Below are 11,237 nucleotides of genomic sequence, written 5' to 3' on the forward strand. Positions count from 1 at the left end.
CGTTGAAAGAGGATGTCGAAAGGGGTTTTCGGACACGAATGAAAAACGAATTGTGGAAACCGCAAGACGAATCTTTTGAGTCTAATTAATCTGTCATTAGCGCATGGCTAATCATATACTAATTAGGCTCAAAAGATTCATCTCATAATTTCTCACATAACTGTGTAATTAGTTTTTCGATTTATCTATGTTTAATACTCTATTTAGGTGTTCAAAGATTTGATGTGATGTTTTTGGGTGAAAATTTTTTGGAACTAAACGGGGCCTTTGTATCGTATCGTATTGCCCATGGTGTGAGAGGCGATAGCTGTCTAGACCTGGCAGACATGGCATGCTGAAAAAGGAGGGATCTAGCACCAGCAACGGATTCACCAGGTACTATCTCTTACCATGTTACGAAATAAACTCAATTCATAGCAGATTGATATTGAGCTGTAACTACATATAGATTTACCGAGCCCGATTCTTTTGTTTTTTTCGCACATCCTTCTTAAACTACTAAATTATATAAAAAACTTTTATAGCAAAGTTGCTTTAAAAGTCATATTAATCTATTTATTCAAATTTTTTATAGCTAATAATAAATTAATGATATGTTAATCTCATGATACATTTTCCGTGCTGAGTACTAACCGTGCCTAAAAATATGTCTCAACATGGGCCCCTTTCCATGTATCAACATTCCAACATGAGCCCCTTTTCAACCTTTGCAGTAGCTCACTTGGGCCATCGGTCGACCATTCGATACGATTCTTGAACCATTCGTTGAAGCGAGTACTATGTTCTCTATTGATCCACGTACTTGACCGACCCATATTATCCCGTCGGACCTTCTCTAGATGCTCCTCAAAGTGTGGGGTCACTTTAGCCATGTGTTGAAGCACGGCGAAATGAGCTTGCACATAATAATTTTGATCGGGAACAATCCTTTTTCCGCCTATTGTGCCAACACCTAACAACCTTCCCTTATGACGAGACGCTGGAATTCCGATAGGACCAGCCTCGGACATGTAATCGACACAGAACTCGATAGCCTCCTCGGCCGTGTAACCTTCAATGATGTTTCCCTCCGATTTTCCTCTGTTTCTCACATATGATTTCAGAACTCCCATATATCTCTCAAACAACCACTTTTCTCTTAGAAAAACAGGGCCACATAGTTTTGTTTGCTTCACTAGATGAACAGGCAGATGGATCATGATATGAAAGAAAGACAGTGAAAGATACATCTCCATGTGACAGAAGGTATTGACAATTTCATACTACAACCCATCTAGGTCTTCGGGATCTATAATCTTCTGTTCGATTGCATTGAAGAAGGCGCACAACCGTTGGATCGTGTGAAGTTTTGGTGGCAGAATCCCTCTAATAGCAACTAGTAAGAGCTATGTGATTAGCACATGGCAATCACAAGACTTCATTTCTACTAGTTTTAGATCGTCCAATTTAAAGTACTTGCTGATTCGCGCTGAATAGCTGGATGGAACTTTAATATTTGCCAAACATGATAGCATGGCAATATTCTCATCCTTCGACAGAGTGTGGCAAGCAGGTGGGAGGTACACTCTACCCGTCACTTCATTTGTAACAGGCAGAAGTTCACTGTGAATGTTCATCTCCTGAAGGTCTAGGCACGCATTCAGCCCGTCCATCGTCTTTCCAGGCATATTGAGCAGCAGACCAACCAAACTCTTGCACACATTATTTTCTACATGCATGAGATCAATGAAATGACGGACCTCAAAGTCTTTTCAGTAAGGTACCTGTCAAAATATTGATTTTTTCTTCCACATACCCTTTCTTTTTTTTTTCCAAACTCATTACTTATGACCTATTCTCTAGACAAATCCCTTTGAGCAGACTGAAGTTCCCTCTTGCTGTTGAATATTTTCTTCTTTCTTCTAAATGCGTGACTTAGAGGGAGTCACCTCCTATGACCCATGTAGACCATCTTTTATGATTTCTTTAGCCACGGGCTTCGTGTATGTTTCATGCAATCTGAGCAAGCCTTCTTTCCTTTCACAGTTTGACTGGAAAGATTACCGAGTGCAGGGTAGTCATTAATGGTGCCGAACAAAAAAAACTCTTACATTGAAGTTCTCCTGACTATATGCATCCCATGTTTTCACGTCTTCTTGCCAAAGAATCTCAAGATCATCGATAATAGGCTCCAAGAACACATCGATATCATTGCCGGGTTGCTTCGGACCTTGGATTAACAAGCACAACATAATATATTTTCTTTTGAAGCATAACTGTGGAGGGAGGTTATAGTTCACAATAAGAACTGGCCAAGTGTTGTGAGAATTGCTCATGTCTCCAAAAGGATTCATGTCATCCGTACACAAAACTATCCTCATGTTTCTAGGGTCGACAGCAAAGTCTTTGTGCTTTCGATCGACATTCCTCTATTGCATCGAATCAGCTGGGTGTCTTAGTAATCCGTCATTCCTTCTCTATGTGGCATGCCAACGTACTATCTCCGCTTCCTTGGGGTTGGCAAATATTCTCTTCAAACGGTCTTTGATGTGTAGATACCACACAACCTTCGCAGACCCACCCCGTTTTGACTTGTTTTCCTGCCCCGCACTTTTCTTTCTCTTGTAATGAGATGCATTGCAGACAGGACAAGAATGTAAGTCCGCATATTGCGTGTAGTACAATATGGAGTCGTTCGGATAAGCATGAATTCTATGAACCTCTAACCCAAGGGATATAGAACCTGCTTTGCTTCATATGTCGTATCGGGCAATGTGTTCTCTTTAGGAAACATCACCTTCATTATTCCCAATATTTCTGTAAAACTCTTGTCGGTCCATTCACTACTGGCCTTCAGCTTCATTAGGTCCATGGTAGCTGATAATTTGGTGTGTTTTAGTTTGCATCCGGCGTACAGAGGTGTCGCCAAGTCACTGACCAACTTGCTGAACTTCATAGTATCTCTCTCGTTGTATGTCGAGTCCTCAATGTCACACAATATGTCTTGCAGCAGATCCTGTTCCACATCAACCATTTTACCACCCAATTGAGATGGTATAAACATATCATGCTCATCTCTTTCTTCATGATTGTCTGCACCACTACTGTCAGGAACTGCACCGCTTCCTGATTCTTGCTCTCCATGCTTCACCCAACGTATGTATCCCTTCATGAATCCCCGACGTATTAAGTAAGAGTGTATGTCCACTCTGCTTTCAAACTTGGACTCATTCTTGCAATCAGTACATGGACAGCACATGTATTTGTTGTTTCTTCTTTGTCTATCCTCCTTCACGGCGTTCAGAGAACTTAATACGCCATCTCTGTACTCCTTGCAATGACGCTTCAAATTAGTCGCATAGATCCAACTTTGATCCATCGCTAAAAAAACAAAATATTAGTTAACATTTATTTGCATGCAATGTATGAATTTATAGTGTTAATAATTAAACAAAATATTAGTTAACCTTTTTACTTACTTTAGGATTTTTAGATTCTCCTTAGAAAAAATTCAAAATTCGCTCCCTTACACCTCCCACCAAAATTGTGAATAGTGGGATAGTTTTAGACAACATACAGGGTGAGTACTTATAGAGATAGCAAACAATATCTCTATCGGGCCAAAGTACGATATCTCTAACGGGTCAAATATCTCTATCGGGCGAAAGATTAGCGACCGTCACAGATGAGAGCGATCTGTGCGGGCTCCTAACTCATCTCAATCGGCCATTATTATTGGCCCGCCAGAGATGATAGTAATCTCTGACGGGCTGGATACTTCGGCCCGATAGAGATGACTGACACAATCTCAATCGGGCATACTTTTGAGCCCGTCAGAGATAGGTATCATCTCTGACGGGCTCTAACCATACGCACCAGAATTACGGCTGTGCAACTACATCTGTGACGGTCTTATTTTCGGCGCGATTGAGATGACTATATTCTGACGGCCTAAGTAGTCCAGGCATGTTATGGGTCGTCACAGATGAGATGATCTATACTAGTGCCAGATAATTTGTTAGGCATATTACACTTTAAGTACTGCAAAATATATTAAAACAATATGTAATGATGTATCAACACCGAGCTAAGTGTACAAACCTCAGATCCAAATAGCTTCCTGACGAGCATCGGAAACAACCGATTGCTCTGCTTCAGCTATAGATAAAGACATTAATTAGCCAATAGTTGCCTATAACACATTGGGTCCGTCTAGTGATCAAATATTTAAAAATTTTAATCCTATCGATCAAATTCGGTCACTGCTGTTGGATGATAATCTGAAGATATATGCATGCAAGTAAAAAATCCCATACACGCCCTCCCCCTCTAGTTCCCTATGCATTGCACGCGTGTTTGACCGAAGAACAAAAATCAAACGTTTGATCAATAGCAAAAGTGTATAACATTCCTTAATACAGTATAAAGTTGTACGGGCCCAACACAATCGCCATTCGCCAACAGTAATTGGCAGAAGAAGGCCGGTTTGGTTCAAGCCTTAGAGCAGGTACAATAGCAGGCTAAGCCAGCTGTAAGCATATTTTAAAAAGATAAGATATGAGAGAGAAAAGGAGCGGGTTATAGATTTATAGCCGGCTGCAGCACGGACTCCAAGACATATGTGTGTATGACAGGTCTGACCGAATATTAATTTTATACTATATGACTATTGTATGAATTGACTATTAAATTGGCTATATAACAATTAGAGCCAACAATTGGCTATATAACAATTAGAGCCAACAGTTGGCTATACTATTGAACTTGCTTTTAATTAGCTTCTTCATTAGTGGACACCCTGACGTACAGATCAGTCATCAGCTCCTCCTCGTTGCGCCCCCTGCACTCGTAGTAGAACGCCGTGATGGCGCAGACACCGAACAACTGATCGCCAGCGACGGTGATCGCGTAGACGAAGCCAAGAAGCAACTGGGCAGCAACGCCTCTCCCCTGCGCCCACACAGTCGCGAGCATCTGCACCGGCGAGACGACGGCTGCAAGCGCGATGACCGAGGCCACGTAGAGCAGCGCGTGCCACTTCTTCCTCTTCAGCAGCCTCCATGCCCGCCCGAACGCACCGGCGCCATGGCACCCAGCCGGCTCGGCTGTTAAATATGTGATCCGAATTTTAACTAGAATTATATTTGGATTAGTTTCCTAGTAGGTTTCTCCCAGTTGTTTCCTACTAAGAGTCAGATTAGTTTCCTAATAGGTTTCTTTCGCCTTATCCTATTAGGACTCTTAGATTTTCCCCTTATATATACTTTTGTAGTCTGCACGGGAAGAGGCGAGTTCTCATTGTTTCCCCTGCATTGTAATCATATCCTCATAGTGGTTTTTGCCTGTTGGTGCCTGTGGTTTTTTCTGCAAGAGATTTCCACGTTAAATTCGTGTCTCGTTTGTGTCTTTGTTTCTAACAAGTGGTATCAGAGCCGCGAAGATTAATCTATGCTACGCTGCTGCCGCCGACCGGGTTTTCTCGGCGATCTACAGAGTCGCCATTCCGTCGAATTGCATTATTCAGGCGAGATCAAATCGGAGTCAGCGCCGTGACTCAGTAGGCGCGCGCACACACGAAGATCGAGGACAAGCCATCTGATTGTTTCATCCAATCGGGTTACTGTAGCAGCTACGCCATAGTATTTTTTTCTCTCTTTTCAGATTTAATTGCTACGTTTACCCGATCTTGTGTATCCCAAAAGTTATCAGATCATCTATTGTGCATCGTTCTGAGCAATAGAGTTTCGTGTATCTGCTAGGGTTCAACAAATTAATACCAGCAAATTTAGGATTTATTCCCAATGGCGAGTTTGAAGTATGATCTACCTCTTTTGGACCGAAACACAAGATTCTCATTGTGACAAGTGAAGATTCAAAAACAAAAGGACAAGTGATTGGTCCGACGATGAGAAGAAAAGAGACCGTAAGACTATGGCATATATCCATCTTCATCTGTCTAATAATATTTTGCAGGAGGTGCTTAAGGAGAAGACAGCTGCCGTGCTGTGGTTGAAGCTAGAACAGATATGCATGACAAAGGATCTGACCAGCAAGATGCACCTAAAGCAAAAGCTATTTTTGCACAAGTTGCAAGATGATGAGTCTATGATGGATCATCTCTCCACTTTTAAGGAAATTGCTGCTGACCTTGAGTCCATGGAAATAAAGTATGATGAAGAGGATTTAGGCCTTATTCTGTTGTGCTCGTTGCCTAGCTCATATGCAAATTTCAGAGATACTATCTTGTACAATTGTGATACTCTAACTTTGCAAGAAGTTTATGATTCTTTGAATGCCAAAGAAAAGATGAAGAAGATGGTATCTTCTAAAGGTTCTAATTCACAAGCAGAAAGCTTGGTTGTTCGGGGAAGGCAATAGGAGAAGAACACGAACAACAAATCAAGAGACAAAAGTTCTAGTAGCTACCGCGGGAGATCAATGTCTCGAGGCAGGTATAAGTCGTGCAAATACTGTAAGAAAAGTGGACATGATATTTCTAATTGTTGGAAGCTACAGAAAAAAGAAAAGCGAAAGGGAAATTACAGACCGAAAGGTAAGCAAGAAGAGCAAGGTAAAGCCGCAGTTGCTACTGATGATAAACCAGATGCAGAATTACTGGTTGTGTACAAACCAGTGACCAGTGGCTTCTTGATACTGGATGCACCTATCATATGTGCCCTAATAGGGATTGGTTTGCTACCTATGAGCCTGTACAAGGTGGTAATGTTTTGATGGGTGATAATACACCTTGCAAAGTTGCGGGCATTGGTACGATACAGATCAAGATGTTTTATGGCTATGTTAGAACATTGTCAGATGTGCGGCATATTCCCAGTTTGAAGAGAAATCTCATCTCTTTGTCTACTCTTGATCGTAAAGGATACATATATTCCGGTGGAGACGAAATTTGGAAGGTAACAAAAGGCTCTCTTGTTGTGATGAAAGTTGACATTAAGACTGCCGATTTGTACCATCTACGAGGTACTACGATAGTAGGTAATGTTGCTGCAGGTACCGATCTATTATCGAATTCCGGTGTTACTGATCTTTAGCATATGCGTCTTGGGCATATGAGTGAAATTGGTTTGGCAGAATTGAGCAAGAGAGGATTACTAGATGGACAAAACATCGGAAAGTTGAAATTTTGTGAGCATTGTATCTTTGGCAAACACAAGAGGGTGAAGTTTACCACATCTACACATACTACTGAAGGTATTCTTGATTATGTGCATTATGACTTATGGGGTCCTGCTCGTAAGAGGTCATTTGGAGGTGCTCGTTATATGATGACTATCGTTGATGATTATTCGAGAAAAGTTTGGCCCTATTTTCTAAAACACAAATTTGAAGCCTTTTCAATATTTAAGGAGTGGAAGACTATGGTCGAAAGACGGACTGAAAGGAAGGTGAAAATCCTTCGTACTGATAATGGGATGGAGTTATGTTCTAGGCAATTTAAATCATATTGTAGGTCAGAAGGCATTGTGCGCCACTACACCGTTTCGCATACACCTCAACAGAATGGCGTAGTTGAGCGTATGAACAGGACAATTATCTCAAAGGCCCGTTGCATGCTATCAAATGCAGGTTTACCTAGACGGTTTTGGGCGGAAGCCGCTTCCACTGCTTGTTATCTCATTAATCGCTCACCCAGTTATGCCATCGATAAGAAGACTCCAATTGAGATGTGGTCTGGTTCCCCAGCTAATTATTCAGACCTGAAAGTATTTGGTTGTACTGCTTATTCTCACGTTGATAACGGTAAATTGGAGCCTAGAGCTATTAAGTGCATTTTTCTTGGTTATCCTTCTGGTGTGAAAGCCTACAAGTTATGGTGTCCTGAAACCAAAAAGGTTGTGATTAGTAGAAATGTCATCTTCAATGAATCAGTTATATTGAATGATAAGTCTTCTACTAATGTTCCTGTTGAGAGTCAGCAGAAAGCAAGCGTGCAGGTGGAGCGCTTGATCAGCTCAGGACCTAGAAAAAGAGAATATTGCTATTGACCAAGATGCGTCGGTTATTGAAGAGTCAGATTCTTCTGTTGTTGAGCAGTCACCAAAATACTCTATTGGACAAGGCAGAGCTAGACGAAATATTAAAGCCCCTCAAAGATTGATCGAAGAAGCGAACATAGTTGCTTATACTATGAGTGTGGCGGAAGAAATCGAAGGTAATGCAGAACCTTCTTCATATTCTGAGGCTATTGTTTCTGATGATAGCAATAGATGGATAGCTGCCATGCATGATGAGATGGAGTCATTTGAAAAGAATCATACTTGGAAATTGGTGGAATTGCCAAAGGAGAAGAAACCTATCCGTTGCAAATGGATTTTCAAAAGGAAGGAAAGTATATCTCCAACTGATGAGGCAAGATACAAAGCAAGGTTAGTTGCTAAAGGGTATAGCCAGATTCCAGGTATTGATTTCAATGATGTGTTTTCCCCAGTTGTGAAGCATAGTTCAATTCGTACTTTACTTGGTATTGTTGCAATGCATGATTATGAACTAGAGCAATTAGATGTGAAAACTGCATTTTTACATGGGGAGTTAGAAGAAGACATCTATATGGAGCAACCTGAAGGTTTTGTTGTTCCTGGAAAAGAAAACCTTGGCTGTAGGTTGGATAAGCCCCTTTATGGGTTGAAACAATCACCTCGGCAATGGTACGAGAGATTTGACTCTTTCATGCTTTCTCAGAATTTCAAAAGATCACAATTTGATAGTTGTGTTTATCTCAAAGAGGTTAATGGTTCAACTACATATCTGCTTCTTTATGTTGATGATATGTTGATTGCTGGAAAAGATAAAACCGAGATAGCAAAGTTGAAGGCACAATTGAGTAGTGAGTTTGAGATGAAGGATTTAGGTGTAGCAAAGAAAATTGTCGGTATGAAAATTACCAGAGAAAGACAGCCTGGCAAGTTATATCTTAGCCAGAAAGGTTATATTGAAAAGGTCCTTCGTCGCTTCAATATGCATGATGCAAAACCAGTGGACACTCCTTTAGCTGCACATTTCAGATTATCTTCAGATTCCTATCCATAATCAGAAGTTGATATTGAGTACATGTCTAGAGTTCCTTATTCAAGTGTAGTTGGTTCACTTATGTACGCCATGGTATGTTCGCGTCCTGACTTATCACATGCTTTGCGTGTTGTCAGTAAATACATGGCTAATCCTGGCAAAGAGCATTGGAAAACAGTTCAATGGATTTTCAGATATCTGCGTGGTACTTCTAATGCTTGTTTGCAGTTTGGGACGTCTAGAGATGGACTTGTTGGTTATGTAGATTCAGATTTTGCTAGAGATTTGGATAAGAGAAGATCGCTTACAGGTTATGTTTTCACTATTGGAGGTTGTGCTGTTAGTTGGAAAGCAAGTTTGCAAGCAACTGTTGCCTTATCTACCACTGAAGCAGAGTACATGGCTATTTCTGAAGCTTGCAAAGAAGCTATTTGGCTCAGAGGCTTGTATACTGAGCTTTGTGGAGTTACATCTTGTATAAATATATTTTGTACAGTCAAAGTGCAATTTGCCTTAGAAAGGATCAGAAGTTTCATGAGAGAATTAATCACATTGATGTTAGATATCATTTTATTCAAGATGTTATTGCTGATGGTGATGTTAAGGTATGCAAGATAAGTACTCATGATAACCCAGCTGACATGATGACAAAGTCAGTTACTGCCGCTAAGTTTGAGCTGTGCTCAAGCTTGGTTGGTGTTACGATATAGTCCAAGAGACTATTTGGTGCGCAATCAATTTGACCTATGAGGTGTTTATTGGTGATTGATGATTTTGATGCTACAAGAGGAAATTCGTCTCAAGGTGGAGATTGTTAAATATGTGATCCGAATTTTAACTGTAATTATATTCGGATTAGTTTCCTAGTAGGTTTCTCCCAGTTGTTTTTTACTAGGAGTCAGATTGGTTTCCTAATAGAATTCTTTCGCCTTATCCTATTAGGACTCTTAGATTTTGCACTTATATATACTCTTGTAGTTTGCACGGGAAGAGGCGAGTTCTTATTGTTTTCGCTGTATTGTAATCATATCCTCATAGTGGTTTTTGCCGGTTGGCGTCCGTGGTTTTTCCCGCAAGGGTTTTTCACGTTAAATTCATGTCTCGTTTGTGTATTTGTTTCTAACATCGGCAACTGACACCACGACACTGCAAGAGCAGACGACGGAGGAGTAGACGAGGAAGATGCTGCCGACGAGGACGAGCAGCGACAGCAGCAGGCACAGGACGAGGTGCTGTTCCAGCAGGAGGAAGACGACGACGAGTCCGGACATGGCCACGGGCAGCGTCACGTAGGCGCTCTCCAGGACGTAGACGAAGGCGAGCGTCATCACCGGGCGCTTGAGCTGCTTCCCGGCCTTCGCCATCAGCGCCCTGAAGGTGTGCCGCTCGCCGGAGTAGTTGGCCACAGCGGCGAAGAGCATGACAATCCAGAGCGCGGAGACGACGACGACGGCGAACGACGCGTACGCAGCGCCAGCGATCACCAGCTTCCGGGTGTCGTCGTGGACTTGTTTGAGAAGCCCGGCGTAGTCCGGGCTCATGGGCTTGCTGCGCGCTGTTAAGCGCCTTGACGTGGAGCGCGAACTCCTCGGCGAGCGGCTGGACGGCGAGGTTGTTGACCAGAAAGAGCACCGAGGTCGAGGAGGCGACGAGCGCGAAGACCGCCATGAAGGTTCGCCGGTTGCGGCTAGGGAGGAGGAAACCTTCCTTTATTAGAAAGTTGTACAACGGAGGCGTCGATCTTCGCACGGCGGCCATCTCCATGGTTAGAGCTTGGAATCGATCGATATACAGAGGGGATCTCCATGATTAGTGCGGTTATATACTGGAGCACAGTACTAACCACAGGACTTATCTTCGTTTAGACTTTTCACAGTTTTGGTGCGCACGCTTCCCAAATTACTGAAAGGTGTAATCTTTTAAAAAGTGTATATACAAGTTCATTATCTCACGTTTATAAAGAAAAATTTTAATGATATACTAGTTAATTACATCGCCTATACAATTAAATTGCCATATTTTTTTTAAAAAATATCATCTTTTACCTGCAAAGAACACAAGCTTAGCATATATATAACTATATATAAGCGTGCTTAATATGTTCCAGCTCACTGCCTAGCTACTGCCGCCCTGCGTGTGTGCGTGCGTCATGCATGCTCTCACGGTGATGGTCAATTCGAGGTGTCAAGGTGGGAGTGGGACGTCACGCTAGCATCACACACCACTGCTAG

The 11,237-nt window shown here is 41.9% G+C and overlaps 1 pseudogene; it reads right to left on the reverse strand.

The window, feature by feature from the left end:
* Window positions 1-4,636: 4,636 nt before the first annotated feature.
* Window positions 4,637-10,772, reverse strand: LOC102721228 (annotated as a pseudogene).
* Window positions 10,773-11,237: the final 465 nt, after the last annotated feature.

The sequence above is a fragment of the Oryza brachyantha genome, chromosome 9 (assembly GCF_000231095.2).
Source record: "Oryza brachyantha chromosome 9, ObraRS2, whole genome shotgun sequence".
Lineage (NCBI taxonomy): Eukaryota > Viridiplantae > Streptophyta > Magnoliopsida > Poales > Poaceae > Oryza > Oryza brachyantha.